General features: G+C 41.2%; 1 protein-coding gene across 2 annotated transcripts in view; it reads right to left on the reverse strand.

Annotated features, from left to right (window-relative positions):
• The window catches only part of LOC411213 (discoidin domain-containing receptor 2), a 228,311-nt gene that overhangs the window by 170,690 nt on the left and 39,367 nt on the right, over nucleotides 1-18,254 (reverse strand). Inside the window, exon 2 of one of the 2 annotated variants that reach the window (XM_394687.6) lies at nucleotides 9,102-9,166. The exons of the other annotated variant lie outside the window; for it this stretch is intronic. The gene's annotated coding sequence lies outside the window, so the exon portion shown is untranslated. The remainder of the gene's footprint in view (nucleotides 1-9,101; nucleotides 9,167-18,254) is intronic. 2 annotated transcript variants of the gene reach the window in all.

Consider the following 18,254-nt stretch of genomic DNA (forward strand, 5'->3'; position numbering starts at 1 on the left):
AAATTACAATCACTGGAAAAAGTATTTATTTTTCATTTAAAAAAGAAATCTATCTAATTTAATCATCATCGCGAATCAAACACGATATCTCTTCGTGCAAAATATTCTCATCAACGAAACACAAGCAAAAAGTAATCCTATAAAACTCAAATTGATTCATTCAAATAGAATTTCCCCGGCTAATGGAGGGCATTTTAACGAGGAAGTGCAACGTATCCGGCAGTATCTCCCCGCGAAATTGCTTCTTATGAAAACTCGTTCGAGGAATTCGATCGAGGAAAATTGCCGGTTGCGCGAGGAAGATTGGCCGTGAATCTCGAACGGTTGAACGAAGAAAAATGTACAGTACAGATCATGTAGTGCAGAGAGCAGAGAGAGGACTGAAAGGGGAAGGAGATGAAACAGTATTGCGGCGACGAGCGTGTTTACTCGTGGAGAAGTTTTGGAGTAGGCGGTCGGTCAGTTCGTTACAGCCACAACTCCACTTACGAGTAATTAGACTAACAAGCGGCATGCGAATTTTGCGAAATCCAGTTTTCGCTCGAATTCGCATCCGTTCGTTTTCTTCCTCGTTCTCATCGATTTGGAATCTTTAGGAGGAATTTTGGATAGATATTTATCTGGCTAAGAATAATTTGGTGACAATCGTTCTTGAATCAATTTTTGTGTAAATTCGTCATAAGAATTGAAAATTGAGAGAATTTTCTTCTATTCGGTTGAGTTCGAGTTTAAGTTGAGTCACTTGGCACGATTTGATCGATATTTTTATCGAAAATTTGAAACTTTTATCGATTATGGAATTGTTCTGAAAGACAGAATCGTTTCGTTGATCGATAATTGTTTTATCATCGTAAGAAAATTGAATTGTCTTTGGATCGACAATTCGTTTCGTACATCTGACGTGATTTTATTGATGGGTTCATCGGAAAGTTCCAATTTTGAAACCTGTCACAAGAACAGGATAATTAAAAGGATTACTTTTGAATCGTTGACAATTTACCTTGCGTGCACTATTTTCGATAAATTTGCAGTGATTTGAACGACAATTTTTTCTTCTTACGTACATATTTAAAATAAATTTTCTTAACTGCGAGATATCATTCGCTATTGATTTTCATTTTTATCTTATGATTTTCCTCTCGCAATTTACTTCCACAGAGAAGCGAGCAAAAATATGAAAAAGACGATCGAAACTTTATTATTTAATTGGAACAACATCTCTGTCTACCAATTCGTGTCTCGCTACCTTTCTTTTTTTTTTATCCCTTTCAGTTTTAAAAATGTCTTAATTTTTATCAACTCTGTGTAATATTAAAACAGCTTTAGAAGAAAGTTTCGTTCAGAAACACATTATCCTGTTAATCCTGTTTCAGTTAAAGTGGCTCTAAAATAAACGTAGCGGGCATCTGGAACAAGGCGTAAAAGAACGATTCGAATTGGAGCGGAAGATCTCGTCCCATCCGTAAAGACTGGATTTAATTAATACCCATCTAAATCCCAGAAGTCGCTTAATAAAATTCATTTGTCAGTCCCTCCCTCCCCCTCCACGTATTTGTCTTGAGTTACACCCGCCTGATGTAAAGTAATAACGCGGTGTAATAAACGTTTAGGGGAGGGTGGTAACAGGATCGAGAGGGAGGAGGAGGAGGAGGATGGCCAAATTCGTAAAATTTATCTCGCCGCGAAAAGCCAACGATGAGATAGGATAATATGGGCCATCCTATCCAACGAGTCGATCGAGGAGGTATACGTTGCCAAAATCGGCCAACGTAATCTTCCATCCGTGTTGTTAGCAAGCTTCTCTTCCATCCTCCTCTATATTCCGTGATATGCATCGTCGGATTATCATCCAGTGTTCTCTATTTTATTTTTCTCTCGTGATTCGATCGATCTTTCATATTCGACCCGTGAATGGAACTTTATTTGTCAGGATCAAGTTTTATGATTGCTTCGGAAAGTTACTTCTTAATGGTGGACAGTTATTCTCAACGTTACAGCGTAAGAATATAAATAAGTTTGGAGAGCAATTGTAGATAGAAGTAAAAACATTCCCGGAATCGCTCTGTAAAAGTTACATCGAAAATACTCGAATTAATCTCAAGTTTATTTACACTTATATTTCGATCACGATTTCTTTAAAGATAGAGAGAAGGGAAAAAGTCGATGAATTGGAGGGAATGAAAGGAAGGAAGGAAGGAAAGGATCTATCGATAGAATCTAGTGGCACGTCAGTACTTTAAATAGGAGGAATACTGGTGGCCAGGTCAGAGAGGACATATTTCCGTGAAACTGGATAGTTAGTCGAGGACTTTCGAGAATTCGATGGTGTGTATGCCTTTGGCGGAGGATGTAGGTAGGCCGCCGCAAATATTTAATAAATACTCGCTTAAAATTTCTCGCAAATACTTTAAGAAGAATTAAGGAACTATCCTTGTACAATGATGCGTAGAATTTTATTATGTATAGTCCTTATATCGTCCAATTACAATATTCATCGCATGTCATATCCTCTTTAATTAAAATATCTCATCCTTGTCGTGATACGAAAAAAGAATCTTTTCTCAAGTTTTATTTTCGTTAAAAAAAATCTCGAACCTGATATTGAAGATATAAATTCATCGAAACTTATATTTCTCCATTCTCTTAGGGAAGAAGATTAATTTTCTTTTGAAAATTTTCTATTCTTCGCCGAATAAATTCGAAGAATCACGTGTCTTTAATCCAAATCATTATGTTTTCACCATCCAGGATAGCATTTTCCGCTCTTTCGATACGCTCTTTCCATGAAAGTTTACGGTCGTCGTATATATAAAGAAGATTCGGTTTAGAGGCAAAATGGCGGCCACGTCAAAGTGGATGGCCCGGCGGACGGGTTAATAATCGGACACCGAATACCGGTTTTCCAGAAAAGTAGAGTCGTGTTGTCGACCGTGGAAAACGGTATTATTTCCTCGAGGAAGGTAGCCAGGGGGGAGAGGAAAGGAATCAGCGGAAAAATCTCGGCAAACGGGCCCTCGATGTGTGCATAGAAACGGTCGTGGAGGGTACAATTCCGGATTACGTTTCGAGGATGGTCCAAGGGATTTCCAACGGAATCCTTGGCTTCGATTCGTCCAAGGTCTCCACCATCTCGTCCAAGCATCGATTGTTTTCGCCGTTACACCCGCGAGAAACAAATATTTATCGTTCAACCAGATGGAGAAAATGGTTTCTTTCCCGGAAACACGCGAGACACTTTCGAAGGGAAGAGACAAATCAACGTGGAAATAGGAATTCGCTAGGGGATAGAGATTGAAATACGTTTAAATCGATTGCGAGTTTTCTTGATAATACGAAGGAATTATGTTCGCGAGTTCGAATATAATTCCTCTTCCTGAGACGAAACGGAATCGGATCGACGATCATTTTGATGACGCGTTTCGAATTACTTATCGTTGCTCACTCGTAAATCTCGGTTCAGATTTTATTTCGCGGCTGAATTCCTCGAATCCGTTAAATTTCTCGACCTTTCCCTCATTATTATTCGTCGTCTCGTCGTAAAACACGTCAGAACGTGTCCAACCTTGGGAGGAATACGATGATATTCAAAGGCCATAAAATCGCGAGGAATCTATAAAGCGGTCCGAACTTTAGATTCCTTCGAAATGGACTGTGTTTTAGTCCGATATCCATGATATCGATGGCTCGATCGATAGTCAAACGTTCTTTCTTTGCGGATCTTTCTTCGATCTCGTTCGTTTCGTCGAAAAGGAAGATTTGATCTACTAGAAAATAATAAGGATTGTCCAATCGTGATAATTTAATTCGATGTAATCTTGAGAATTTAGATTTTATTTAGAGTTGACGTGACAACTAAATAAAATCCCCCGAACGATGGATAGAAGATGGACAGAAGACACCGTAAATAAATCGTTGCAAGAATCATCCAAGAAGATCGAACGATATCACCCCAATTGCGAACGAAACGTTAAATTAATAATATTAAGTCGCAAACTGTTACGACGAATCACATTGCCAATAAAATAATACTTGCTCCAACTGCGAGGAAATATATTTTTCATTTCAACGAAAGTTGAGAAAATATTCCACATTTTTCTCTCAAAGCGAACTGTGTGTATGCGCTAAAAAAGGAGAGGAGAAGGGAGAGAGAAAGAGAAAGAGAGAAAAGAGGAAAACATTCTACTCGATGACATAACAATTTTTCTAATTGAATCCGAGCAGCCTGGCGGAATTCTCGGAATCCTTTGAAACGAAGAATATGAAATCCAGGTAGGAATAAAGAGGGGGAGAAGAAAGGGGAGGAGAAACGTTCTGGCGACCCGTTCCGGTCGCGAATTCTTAATTTATTTTGTCGTCGGTGGGGGTAGTGACATTGCGGCCACGAAGCATTTCAACCGTGAGGCGCGGGAAACCGCTTCCTCAAAGAAAGCAAGAACGGGCTTTTAATCCTTGCATTCCAGAAGCCGCCAAGCTTATAAGCGCAGCAGCAGCGGCTGTGTAAGCCGCGAGACAATGGCGGCGAGCCGTATCGCGGAGCGGTGGTGGCGCCGCAGTCGGAAGCGCTTTCGAGGAACGGAAGGCCGGGGCGAAGAAGAGATTTAACACGGAATAAGACGATTACGGCTTAGCTTAACGCCTTCCACCGCTAAAATCTTTGCACCACCCCTCCTCCTCCTTCTCTTCCTCTTCGGCTCTAAAATGCCGATTTTAACGTCGAGCTATCCTTATTGGTGTAATTGCGTTCGTTTATGCGGTTGCTACGGATAATACGCTTTATCCCCGTGTTTCCGTTTCCGTTTCGTCGGAAAACCGTTGGTATTTTTCACGAGAATCTGAGGAACTATTCATCGTATTTCCTTTAGGCAAATTAGGGAAAATTGGATGAATTGTAATTCCTTTTCTTTATCGCCTCATTTCTGTTTCTTCGGGACAAGATCGATGTACATGTATTATTATCTTGCGTATAAATAATTATGGATCGTTTCTATTATGGATCATCGCGCGTATCCTTAAAATTTTAATATCCCTTTTCAATTTTTCTTTTCCTTTTTTTAAATGTATAAATATATAAATATATATATATATATGTAAAACGTTGAGATTTTAATAGCCTTTATGACCGTTTAACGATCCCCTCGTCGAATACGCACTTTCGAATTTCCATAATAATTGTAATTTCCATCGTGGGTGGTGTTTATATTCAATCGTGATTTAATATGAATCAAAAATTCATACACGCTAAAAGTTGACACACTGTTGACGAAGGAAGGGTTGATATCGATTAACGATAAACTTCCAAAAGTAGGATCCCGTTTTTTGGTTCATTAAACACGACCAATCAGCGGTAAACGCGAAATGGAAAAGCGACGCGCCGCACAGCCCCGTGTAATCCTCGCGCGGTCCACATTTGTCGATACGTCATTAAATATTTTCCCACAATATGGTATTTATACTGGCGGCCACTGTTGCATATGCATACAATCGCGGTGTATGCATATTTCACCCGTATCAAAGCTAACTTCCCCCTTCCTCCCTCTTCCTCCCCGTGCACCACCACGTTTACCGTGTTTCGATCAGCCAGACAAATTCCTCCGATTATTATTTTTTTTTTTCCTTCAATTATCTAATAAATTCGCGAAATATCCTCCCCAGTTACCAATTTTCAATCCATCGGAAATATTCCATAAAATATTATTGGGTCGATGGGAGAAATTATATAGATTTCTGATTTCCCTTTAATTATTTAATTCAGTTTCATCAAAACTGATACTCTTTATCGTTCCAACAATAAATATCGATTTCCACGAGGCGTCTGTCGAAATATCCCTGTCCCTTTCGATCATTAAGCGAATTTAAAAGGAAAGATATAAACTTTCTCGAAAATAGTGAAGAGAATTGTTAAAGTAAAGCCAGGAGGGATTAAGATATAAAATGATCGCGATCGAAATACGTAGTTTCACGGAGCTATAACGTCGAGAACGAACTTAAAAGAGATGAGCAAAGTTACGAGAAATAATCGAAAAAGTCGGTCGAGTGTTCGCGGGCGGTTGTTCGCGATCGTCGATAAGTCGAATCGTTTATATCAAGCGAACCCGATTCCCGCGAGAAACTTATCGCTGCCCTTATTATTTCTGATAACAAATCAGTCATCGTGTATATATATATATATAAACCGTCCAACGCTGGTTCTTTCGTCACAGGGGCCTTTCGTTTCCGCGCTCGAAGCAACAGAGTAATCGCACGTTTCGATCCGCTCCTCCGATTCCGGAAGAGGGAAACATTTCCTGCGCCCGTTCGACCGTGTTTCCTCGGCGACCAACCACGCCCCGATTCGGGGGAATCGAGAGAGGAAAAGGGATTTATACGAACGATTTATACGGGCAAGATCGCGTATCACCGCGGCCGCAAGAAATCCTGCCAAGTTCACCGAGGCCTCGAAACACAGAGGAGCCACTGTCTGGGAAGGTGGTTTGTTTCCGGTGAGTGGAAAGAAGTCGATAGCTCGGCCAATCTCTGCGCCTCCATCTCTTTCCAATCCATTCTACACAACGTTCTTCAAACCTCTTCAACGTTTTTTAACTTCTTCTTTTAGCTCTTTTTCCTTTCCTTTTTTTTCCGTTCAATAGTTGCGCTTCGTACTTGGACGATTATTTTTATATATCGTGTACTAATCACTTGTATTAATTATAATACGTGCAAATAGAGATGATAGGAGGAAAATTAGAAGAAAGGAAACAAGATAATATTTTCTAAAGCTATTATCTAAAGCAAAGAAAATATAATTTACTTTTAATATGTTGTTCGAGGCCAATGTAGAAGCACATCTAACATAATTTATTCTTATTTCCTTTGTTGAATATATTCTTTCTTACTGTATTTTTAATTATTCTTCATTTTAATCGAATCATTTCACAACCTGTTCCCCAATAGCAAATTATTTAATGACGGATTATATCGTTTCGTTCGTAAATATTTCACTTGCTTAAGAAAGAATCGTCATGGCCAATTATTATCGCGAATTAACGAATTAAGATAGAGTATCAGTCAAACTTCTCGTCGATTTTCGCGATGACGAGGGCACAATGGAAGCGCTCAAAGGATTTTTAAATCTGGCCGTCGAGAAACTTCGGTAATTCGGTTACGCAATGGACTTATCCTCGCCCTCCCCTTCCAGGACTCTTGGATCCAAGACTCTTCTTCGTTGACTCGATTTTCTCTGGGGCAAGATGTAAAGGGCGGACGGGGGAGGAGAAGGATGAGAGAGGGTCGAAGAAAACTAAGGTTTAATCGGCTTTTGCTCTCTCTCTCCTTTCTCGTATGGAATACGAGATATTTTTGATTCGATGTAATTACGTTACAACAACTTGTCTCTTATATCTAATTTCGTAGCTCTCCTTTACCCTCCTTTTTATCGAATCTTTTCGCAATATTGAGTTTTAGAACGACAGTTTCGCCATCTTTTCGAGTCGGAGATTGATTAGATTTTCGCGGGACACCATAATTCTTATGATGAATATTTTGTGTAGAGTTTAAAATAATATTTTTCAAGAAAAATATCAAAAATCAATAATCCTACATATTTAATATTCTTTAAAATCTCTTTCCAATCCATTCTATACAACGATCCAACGTTCTTCAAATCTCTTGAAGATCTCTCTTTTTTTAGCTCGTATATCGAATAATAAAAAATATCAAAAATCAATAATCTTACATGTTTAATATTCAACGTCTTTAAAATCTCTTTCCAATCCATTCTATACAACGATCCAACGTTCTTTAAATCTCTTGAAGATCTCTCTTTTTCAACTTCTTCTTTTAGCTCGTATATCGATAAATACATTAGAATATTATCAGAAGGAAGTAGACACGATTTGTTAATCTTTCCCTAAAAAAAAAAAAAAAATAAACACGACAATAACGGGAAAAAAATTAAACCTTACACGGCCTCGTTTTTCTACCTCGGTTTCGACCAGCACCGAGGATGGAAACAAAGATGGAAGAACGATAATAGAGCAGAGCGGGTATTTCGAAGCTTCCCCGTTCCGTGGAAGGCCACTTCTGTCCTCTTCAGGGACGGCAAGTTGCCTCGGCTAATGCACGTTAATCGCACGGTAGCTGACGAACACTCCACAAACGTGATCCCCCTCGACGGCATGAATGATTCAGCGGGCGAACACAGGGAGCGGAGGAGGGTCATTATTGTTATAAAGGGTGAATGAATTTTATACGGAACCCGTGGGTACGACGAGGGTAAAGAGAAAGAGAGAGGGAGAAAGGTTGTCGAGACGATGACCGGCGACACTTATAGCTCGATCACCGGATGAAATTAGATCGATAAGCCCCCTTTGTGAAAAAGGGCGAGTTCTAGCAATGAAACGGAACGGAATGGAAGTTCGACATCGCTGGCCTTCGCAATCCGCGAGGATAAAAAACCTTCGACGATTCGATTAGGGATACAGTTGAGAGAAACGAAGGGAGAAAGGGGGTGGAAATCGCGTGAATTATCGCGCTGGAATCGTTGCCTGGAGGAGAGCTCTTTTCTTCCTCCTCCCTCTCCTCCTCGTTTTATGAAATTCCTGTCATAAGTTCCTCTCGGATAAGTTGATTGGATTTGGCCGGCCGCCGCATCCCCGTAACCCCATTTTCCCGCGCTAGAAAAGCGAGCCGTGGATTTATGGTATACGAGCCACCAAGTATATCGATGCCGCGTCTTAGATTTCGATTTGGACCGAGCTTCTCGGTCGAATCGCGCCAATTTTCACCGACCTATCCTCCGATGAAACGTGCAGGACGGATGAAACTTTATGAAATTCGTGAGAGACGGCCCGAGAGGTGTACTCGAGATATTTGGATGAGAAATCCTTGGTTGAAAATCGTCGCACGAGAGGAAAAGGAGGAGAAGAAGGAAGCGGAGAATATTTCGAGGATTTTTGGGAGGAGGAATCCGAGTTGGGTTTGGGGAAGAAAGGGTTTAGAAATTTTCAAGCCAACGATATAGCCGCGTGGATTTCGATCGAGTCAGCCCAATTGCGCTGTTCGCCCGTGACTTAAGTAAGGTAATACGAATGAAAAGATCCGATTGAACGGAGGGAAGTACTCACCGGGTCGTTGGGCGTGCGTCTTCGCTTGTTCGACGTTTCACTGCATCTTCGTGGTTGAAGAAGATCTGCAACCACGAGAATAGAAGAACTTCAACTTCCAGATATTCGAAAAATTTCAATTTTTATACCGCCAAGCAAATCTTTCGTTCGATAATTATATTATATTCTAATTTTAAAAATATCAGTCACAGCAACTATGTTCTCAAAAAAAAACTCTTAATGAGTCGCTTCTTATCAAATATTCTTCAAAATTAGCCTCTCCATCGAACGACATCATCCCTTTGAATAATTAAAACCACTCGCAATAAACAATTTCACCCAAAAACACGGTCGAATCGAAAAATTCGTAAAATTACTCTTGTCGCATCGAATCCAGGAAAGGATCTACGGATCGCCGCATCCGTATTCCCCGGATTTTCAGATTCAGAGTCGGCCAGCCGACAGTAGATACCCTTCTTTATCATTTTTACGGTTGGACAGAAGACGTCCGCCATGTTTATCCAAACGTGGCCCGGCAATAAAACACAGGTCTGGCCCCACGATTCCGCCGCGTTCGCGTGATATTTCGCTTCAGAATTCGCTTAAGACATTCTCGGGAGGGTAAATACGTATATATCTGATTTAATGCGGAAAAGACGGAAGAGACGAGATTGCGAGAACCGGGGAGGAGGGAGGAGGGGAGTGGAGGAAATTTGACGAGTGCACAGACGAACCGTTCCTAAAGGATTCATCGAGGAACGTTCCCATGCTCAGTTATTCAATCTGATAACGAATTCATTCGATGACAGAGGGCGCCGCTGTTACGCCTCCCTCTGTCAACACTGACATGGAATTCCCGCAAGTTTGTATTGGAATATTGTGACTGCAAATTTTTTTTTCTTTTCTTTTTTTGCTTCTTGGGTTGCCATGCTCTTTGAGGATTCGTTCTTTCGTCGTTGGTTATAGAAATAATGTAAAATATAAAAAGACGAATAATTGTGAATGATTTGTCTGAAATCACTTAGCTTTTACGAGTGGAAAGAAAAAGAGAAGAAGAAGAGAAACTTAAAAACTTCCAGACCAATTTCGTGTTTTCTAATTTTTCGAATGGGATCGAGGCATGGTATTAATTCGGAGGGGGGAATAATACGATTGATTTCTAGCTGACCCAGAATGGGAGAGTTAATCGAATACGAGCGGATACGAGTTTAATAATAGAAAAAGTTTCCAGTTCTTACAAATTTAACAAGAAGCCCGGCTTCTGAAGTTTCCTATCTTGCTTCTTGAGCCGAATTCATTCAACCGAACGATCAAGGCAATCTCAGCGTGAACCTCTCAAAGAGGTTCCATAGGGAATCGATATGTGTTGGTTTAAATGCTGCAGCACTTTGAATAACTTTGATCATCTCTCTCTCTCTCTCTCTGCTGCGCACACGTGTGTGTGTGTGTGTGTGTTTCCTCTCCAATCATTTAATCAACGGAATATCTTCGTTTCTTTTCTTTTTTTTCTTCCCTCAACACGCAATATTGATTAAAAGAGAAATAGAGTAGAGAGTATCCGGTACCATTCTCCGGATCGGTACACGATCAAGAATTTACATCCGGCACGGCTATTAACGTCGAATTAAATTGGGTAGTTGACGGAAATTGCAGGTAGAATCTAATCTACCTCTAATCACAGGGTGATCCGAGTTGTCCAAGTAGTAAGAAAGACCCCCCAATCCCAGTCCCAGTTTTGAATTATGATGCACATGCAAGACGCGATTTAACTTTTTCCAATTCGATCTTTCCACTGCCTATAATTTCCAACGAGATTGTAAACTCTGTTACGAAGGCGAAAAAAGAAAAAACGTCCCAGTTTCTGCTTCCACTTTTAAATTACGACAAGACACGAGTTAGAGACTCTCTTTCCAATCCCATCCTGTCTATAATTTCCTCGAGACTCTATAGACTCTTTTTAAAGAGTGAAAAAAAAAAGAAGAAGGAAAACATCTCGCAAAGTTACACAATATATACAAAATATTCGTGTAACGCAACACTCGAGTGGATAAAATTTTAACAATCAAGCTGATTGCAAATAAAAAATTCATATGTATTATTCAATCTGAATACATGCATAATAAAGCAACGTGATAAGAATAAATAAGATGAAATTCAATTATTCAATTATTCAACGTATGAATATAATAACGAAAATATATATAGAATATAATAACGAAAATTTCGTGCCATCATATAGGATAGCCATCTTCAACGATGAGATCTCCGAGATCGAGGGTTCAAAAACGAACGAAACTTTCAAAAAAGAAAAAACAAAACACGATCGATATCGCAAAATATAGAAGAGCTTAGCAATCCTCCCCAAAAATTCGAACCGAAGAATCACGCGCTAATAACGTCTGACTCTATCTCTAATCGCTCCACCGTCCCTCATTTTCGTGTAACGGAACCATTTTGCGATACTTTTGTTTCACACCCTCTCTCTCTTTCCCCTCCACCCCCTCCACGCAGCGTCTGGACGAAAAGTGTGGAGGCGCGGGGACAAATAGGAAGCAAGCTATCGTTGCGCACGGTAATCCCGGGCCATGTTTTCTGGGTCGGTTGCACCCAGGATTGCGATTCTTCCCAGAGAGCATTGTCTTCGCGAAATACGACCGCGGAAGAAACGAAAATTATACCCCCTCCCCCCTCCCATTCAGTCGCCAGTCGCGAAATGCTTTATTTCCTCCGCTTCGTTTTCCCCCTTTCGCGCGGTTCTCCATCTTTCGGCCCTCCCCTCTTTCCGCGAGAGGTCGTTCGCCTTTACTTTGGAAGAGCGTGGCGTTTCCTGGACGCGGCGAAAGAAGGATCTCGGAGAAACGAGAGTAAAGTGAAACAAGGAAAAGAGAGGGGGAAGATAATGATAAACACGCAGTAATGCAATTCGTCCGGATCGAAATTGGAGAGCAGCAAATTTAATAAAAGTTGAGGTTAAACTTGCTTCGATAATTCAATAATTGCTTCGTTGGAAAGCATGGTAATAATTGCAAATAATGCCAAAAGGATTGAGATTATTATACGAAAAACTCGATCGACCGTAAACGTTATTCGAGCATTTTAATAAGGTAATTAGTATGAAGTAACTTTATTCCAGAAATTTTTAACTAGTTACTTTTTCAACGTGTTAGCGGTTCAACTTTGGAGCCGAGCAATACGCGATCTTCTATTATTTCCGTTTACGAATTCCCCGATCAAACAAGAATTCTGTACTCTTAAAAATGTGGAGAGATAGATACCTGATTGTAAAAAGACATTTATAAAAATCTTCTTAGATGCTAATAAGCGTTACGAGCTACTCGTACCCGAGAAAAAGTTGAATGTTGATCGTTGATTCTCAGAAAGATTCGAGTAACGAAAGGGACAGGGGATAATGTGGCAAGTGGTCGCGTGCCAGCAGACGCTTTTTGCCTCTTCTGTCTCCTAGCACGCGTGTCCCCGTGTTATCTTCTCGTTAACTGCCTCTCCAAATCCCCTCCTCCTCTTCTTCTTCCTCTTCTTTTTCCTTTCTCCGACCGGCTCTTCTTTCTCCAGTTCTCTACCTCCTGTATCGGAAACACCGCGTCGAATCGAATCGAATCGACAGGAAAATCCGATGATCGATACGAACCCGGTTGTTGTAACAAGATTAGCAGGGAAATTTAAGAATTAAGCGTGATTCCTTCTCGTATCGGATCCGGTGATGGACGTCAAGTTGAATTTACGGCCGGTAATCCCCAGGCGAAGGAAACTATTACTTATCCCGGGGCGGAAATCTAATTTTTCGCGGAGAGGGGTCGGCGAGAAGCATCGAGCGCGATAACTGAAACTGATAACAAATTCTTCTCCTCTTCTGTTCCGGAAGCGGAGAACGGTTCCGATAAGAACGGTAACGAGGGAGGAAGGAAGAGGAGACCGAGAAGGAGACGGGTTACAACGGAATAGGATAGGAAAATCCGTGAAGGAAAGAATAGGGCTGTGGAAAAACGTTGTGTAACGAGATTCGTTGATTATCGCGATAGAATGTACGCGGGCTGGCCGGCCAAACGGCATTGGTGATCGGGAAATGTGTAATCCGCGCAAATGTCGGGCCCGGATGGCCGAAAAGTGATTGCCGAGAATGCCTGGCTTAGTTGCATAATTGAGCACAAATATCGTCGCATAATTGATCGAATGCCATGGCATTATGCAACATTATGCGAAGCCACGATAACCGTATAATTCAATGTGTCCTGATTAGACCTCCCTAACCCAGATTCTGGCTTACCTCGCGCGCAATAGGGGAGGAAGGGAGAGAGAGATTCTATTTTCCCTTTTCCCCTATTACCATGTATATTTTACATGAATGCAAAAAATCTTATTGTCGATCTGAGAGTTTTTTAGCTCGTTTTACTATTATAAAAAAAAAATAAGGAGGAGGAGGAATTGATAAAAATAAGGAGATGGAGGAATTGATAGAAATGGAGAAAGAGAGGATGTTGTTTTTTCTCCTTTTTTCTTTCTTTTTATTCCCTTTTTGTTTTTTTCGTTTTTTTTTTCTAAATCGTCCAATCGAACGGAAATCCGACCGAATTTTCTCTTTAATCCTCGCAGATATTTCCGACTGTATCCGATTAAAAATAATCCGTCTCTATGATGTTAAGAAGAGGGTTGGCATAGCACGATGAAAAGTTCTACGATGAAATTTTGTTCCCATAAAATCAAAGTATCAGCGATATGGATTCTGGGATTTTTAAAGAGAAAGAGGGAGAGCGGAAGAGAGAGAAGAGAGAGAGAGAGAGAGAGAGGGAGAAGAAGGGAGAGGAAGGGAAAGAGAGAGAGAAAGTGAGAAAAGCAGAGAGGGGGGGAGAGACAGAGAAAGAGAGGAAGAGAGAGAAAGAGGAAGGGAGAGGAAGGGAGAGAGAGAGAGAGAGGGGAAAAAAGAGAGAGACAGAGAGAGGAAGAGAGAGAAGAGAGAGAGGGAAAGGAAGGAAGAAGAAGGGAGAGGGAGAGAGAAAGTGAGAAAAGGAGAGAGGGGGGAGAGACAGAGAGAAAGAGAGGAAGAGAGAGAAGAGAAGAGAGAGAGGGAGAGGAAAGGAGAGAGGGAGAAGAAGGGAGAGAGAGAGAGAAGGGAGAGAAAGGGAGAGAGGGAGAGGGAAAAAGAGAGAGAGAGAGACAAAGAGAAAGAGGAAGAGAGAGAAGAGAGAGAGGGAGAGGAAGGGAGAGAGAGAAAGAAAGTGAGAAAAGAAGAGAGGAGGGAAGAGACAGAGAGAAAGAGAGGAAGAGAGAGAGGGAGAGGAAGGGAGAGAGGGAGAAGAAGGAAGAAGGGAAAGAGGAAGGAAAAGAGAGAGAAAGAGTGAGAGAGAAAGAGAGACAGGAGGGAAGAAAGAGAGAGAGAGAGGGACAGGGAGAGAGGGAGTTCGACGAATGTTCAGCCTGTTCCACTTGATGTATTAAGAGACTGTTTTCGTTTTAACCGGATTTGTCGTTATCGGATTATAGGCTCGATTGCGAAGAATTCGCGAAAGGCTGGTCCGCAGGGATGAAAACGGAAAGAGAATTTCACGAGATAACAACAATATTTATCGATAAAATCTTGGAAATAGATACGTGAAAATTATATTATATTTGTAAGCCGAAGTAACATTTCTTGCATCAAACAGAAAACGATAAACGCATCTAAAGAATTTTTTTATATATACTTCCAAATTTTTACGAATGGTCACAATTGATTCTTTCCTGTTTCCAAGAAGGGATCGTGATATCGTGCGATTTATTACGGTTTTACGAAAATTATCAACAATTTCGCGCTCCTCTCAGAATTTCGCAAATTACTTTAAATGAAACAAAATAATATTCTTCATCTCTTGATTAAATTACACATTCCAAAAAAATTGAACAAGATTTAAAATAAACTTTCCTATCACCTATATGAACAGTTAAAAAGTACATCGAACTAAATCGAAAGTGATAAAACCAAACCCTCCAAACAATTAGGACAGCTCTTGTATTTATCCCTTCATCTAACCCCGTTCAACGATGTCTTCTGCACGAACAAACATCGTTCCCTGTTCAATTCGACGCCTACTACACTGTCTCGAGCAGTGTTGATCTACGAGCAGTCGAGCCTAATCCACCCCAAAATACACCGAGCGACGCAGGCGCGTGACACACAGATGGCCGCTCCCCCGAAACCTCGAAAATGGGAGACTAGACGACGTCTCTTCTCGCGTCTCTTCTCGACGAAATAAGATACTTTCACGAAGTAATTTCCCCGGGAAAAGTAAGTTTTCGGGGAGTAATAGCTTCTGCACAGGGTCGTGCCCGCGGTTCTACGTACTCGCGAACGAGCTTCTCCTGGCTGCCGGAGGAGATTCCACGCGAGTCGAGAGGGTTGAGGTTAAAGGTCGAGGCATAACCTTAATCGTCGACCTCACTCCAACTCCGCCTCTCCTCGCTCGATTTCCTTTGGGATGGAACTTGTTCCGCATTGGGGGTCGTACGAGTTTGATTCTTCGAGTTGATCGAGAGATGAAAATTCGACATACACTCGAACATAAATAAAATGATCGAAAAATTATTCTTCTCGAATTTGCAAGACTTGTTCTGTCAAAGTACAAGTTCGGTTCAAGCTTGTTCCTCTCCCTGTTGAACCCCTCGAATCGAGGAAACACTATGTCTTAGTTTGCCCAATTCGTTTCTGTTTTTAGATTCGCTTCGAGTCCACCACTTTAAAGCGCGACCTGAAAAATGATAACGCGAGGTGAAATTTATTCGCGAATATTTTACGAATAATCGATTGTTTGAGCCAGGCTTTAAACGCGCCATGGCCACCAGCCAGTCGTTCGATACCTATGTTTACCTATGAATTTGATATCACGTTTAGATCCGATCTAAGTGATGTGGCTTCGTACCATTGACCTGATTATGAGTGACCATTGATTATTGATTACTGTTTGACCCGGCCATGCCATTAATTACTGTCTGGCCGTACCTGATAATGCTTGATTGTGTGCTAAACCTGACAGCCCGCTACATCCAGAATATTCATCCTGCGCGGGATGCAATCTATGGCCGGGGCCGTGTCGTTATTTAGATTCAATCAATGGTGTATCCTCGCACGAGCAATCGACAACGTGTGTCACGATCAATGGAATTAACGAAGGTAACGAGAAAACGATTCGTTATCCCGATAATCGTCCCTATTTCGCTAGTAAAATTTTAAATATATTAACAGTCGAAACCGTCACAAAACACGAAAAAAAGAAGGAAAAACATTTTCCATCGATGGAAAATCACGTTCACCCTCGGATGAACGAAACCACTCCTTCGACCCTTTCACAAACGTAGAGCACGTGTTTTTTTTCATACGTACGTACGTATACGCCTGGCAATACGTCACCCTAGATTGCAGTATGCTGCGAAACGTGTCCAGGACACGTAACGCATGAGCCCTGCAAACCGTTGAGTCATTCTCTCCGCATATCTACCACACCGCGATAACACACTCGACGCAACGCGCCACCGCGTCAAGCGTCTAGACATGGGGCGTCGAGGGATAGGGAAGTATCGGTGAATTTTACAAACGTACACCCTCACTCCACGCGTAATTACTATATCGTTCGTCTCGTATCTCGATTAGACTTTCGATTCCTTCGAAAATATATTGACACACGTTGGCAACTAAGTAATTGCGGATTTCTTTTAGAAAATCAAAGACAATTTTTTCATGGAACTAAATAACTTTATTCTGTAATGGGTTGCCCATTTTGATCAATGACCTTTTGCTATCTTTCAGCCAGCATCATAATCCCACGTTCATAAAACTTGTGGTTTTTATTAGCAAAAAACTGAATCAGGTACGATTTGATATCATCATCGTTATTGAAATTTTTACCATTCAAGGAGTTTTGTAAAAAGTAATCAGATGATGCAAGGTCAGAACTATATGGTGGATGTGGCAAAATATCCCAACCAAGCTCCAATAATTTTTGCCGAGTGACCAAAGATGTGTGTAGCCTTGCATTGTCACGATGGAATACAACACCTTTTCGATTTGTCAATTCGAGCCGCTTTTCTTCAACTGCATTGTTTAATTTCGTTAGTTGTTCAATGTAGACAACAGAATTGATCGTTCGGTTGGGTAGTAAGAGTTCAAAATAGACAATTCCTTTGTAATCCCACCAAACTGATAACAAAACCTTCTTTCGATGAATACCAGCTTTTGATTTGTTGTTCGAGCTGGTTCACGTGGCCTGCTCCACCATCTTTTCCGCTTGATATTGTTGTAAACAACCCATTTTTCATCGCCAGTTATCAGTCGTTTTAAAAACGAATCATTTTCATTACGTTCCTTTAGCAAATCGCAGCTGTTAATGCGTTGCGTTAAATGCTTTTCTTTCGTGAGGAACCCATGTATCGAGTTTTTGAACATAGCCAAGTTGTTTTAAGTGGTTTTCAATGCATGTATGCGATACATGAAGCTTCTCTGCAATCTCACGAGTTGTACTGTGACGATCCGAATCGATTATTGCTTTGATTAGATCGTCATCAACTTCAACTGAAATCCGCAATTACTTAGTTGCCAACCCAATAGATTCGGCGCCGATGAGAAAATGATCTCGCGCCTCGTCCAACCAAGCATATGCGTTTAAAGTAGTCGCAAACGAATAGTTTTGAGACGCTTAACGCGTTTCGTTTAAGGAAAAAAAGAGGGAGAAAGATAGGCGAGCGTTCAAGTTTCAATTGGAAGTAAGCGAGGGAAGAAGGAGAGCAATGTCACGGCGGAGAAAGCTGGCACAGGTTCAAATTGGCGGTCTCGTCTCCTCCCAGAGGTCCCTCATAGACTCCTGATTAGATATTCCAATCAGAATACCTGACGAGAATACTCACTTTTGGCGGATTCTCGGCGCACTTACGCGACACCCAGAACCTCGTTCCCTCTAATTGGATCCGTCATTGTAATTACGCTGGCTTTGCAAAAATCGATTTTCATACCATTTCGCCCCCCTCGAGCGAAACGACCGCCTTCTCGAATGCCTTCCACGTGTACACACGTGTACGTGTACGGGTAACGCGTTTCCATCAGTGTCCAAACATTATTTACCGAAAGAAGAAAATTCGTATCGAACGTTCAATTTAAGATAATTGAAGAAGGGGATCCTTGTTCGATCCTTGTCC

This window comes from Apis mellifera, linkage group LG7, assembly GCF_003254395.2.
Source record: "Apis mellifera strain DH4 linkage group LG7, Amel_HAv3.1, whole genome shotgun sequence".
Classification (NCBI taxonomy): Eukaryota; Metazoa; Arthropoda; class Insecta; order Hymenoptera; family Apidae; genus Apis; species Apis mellifera.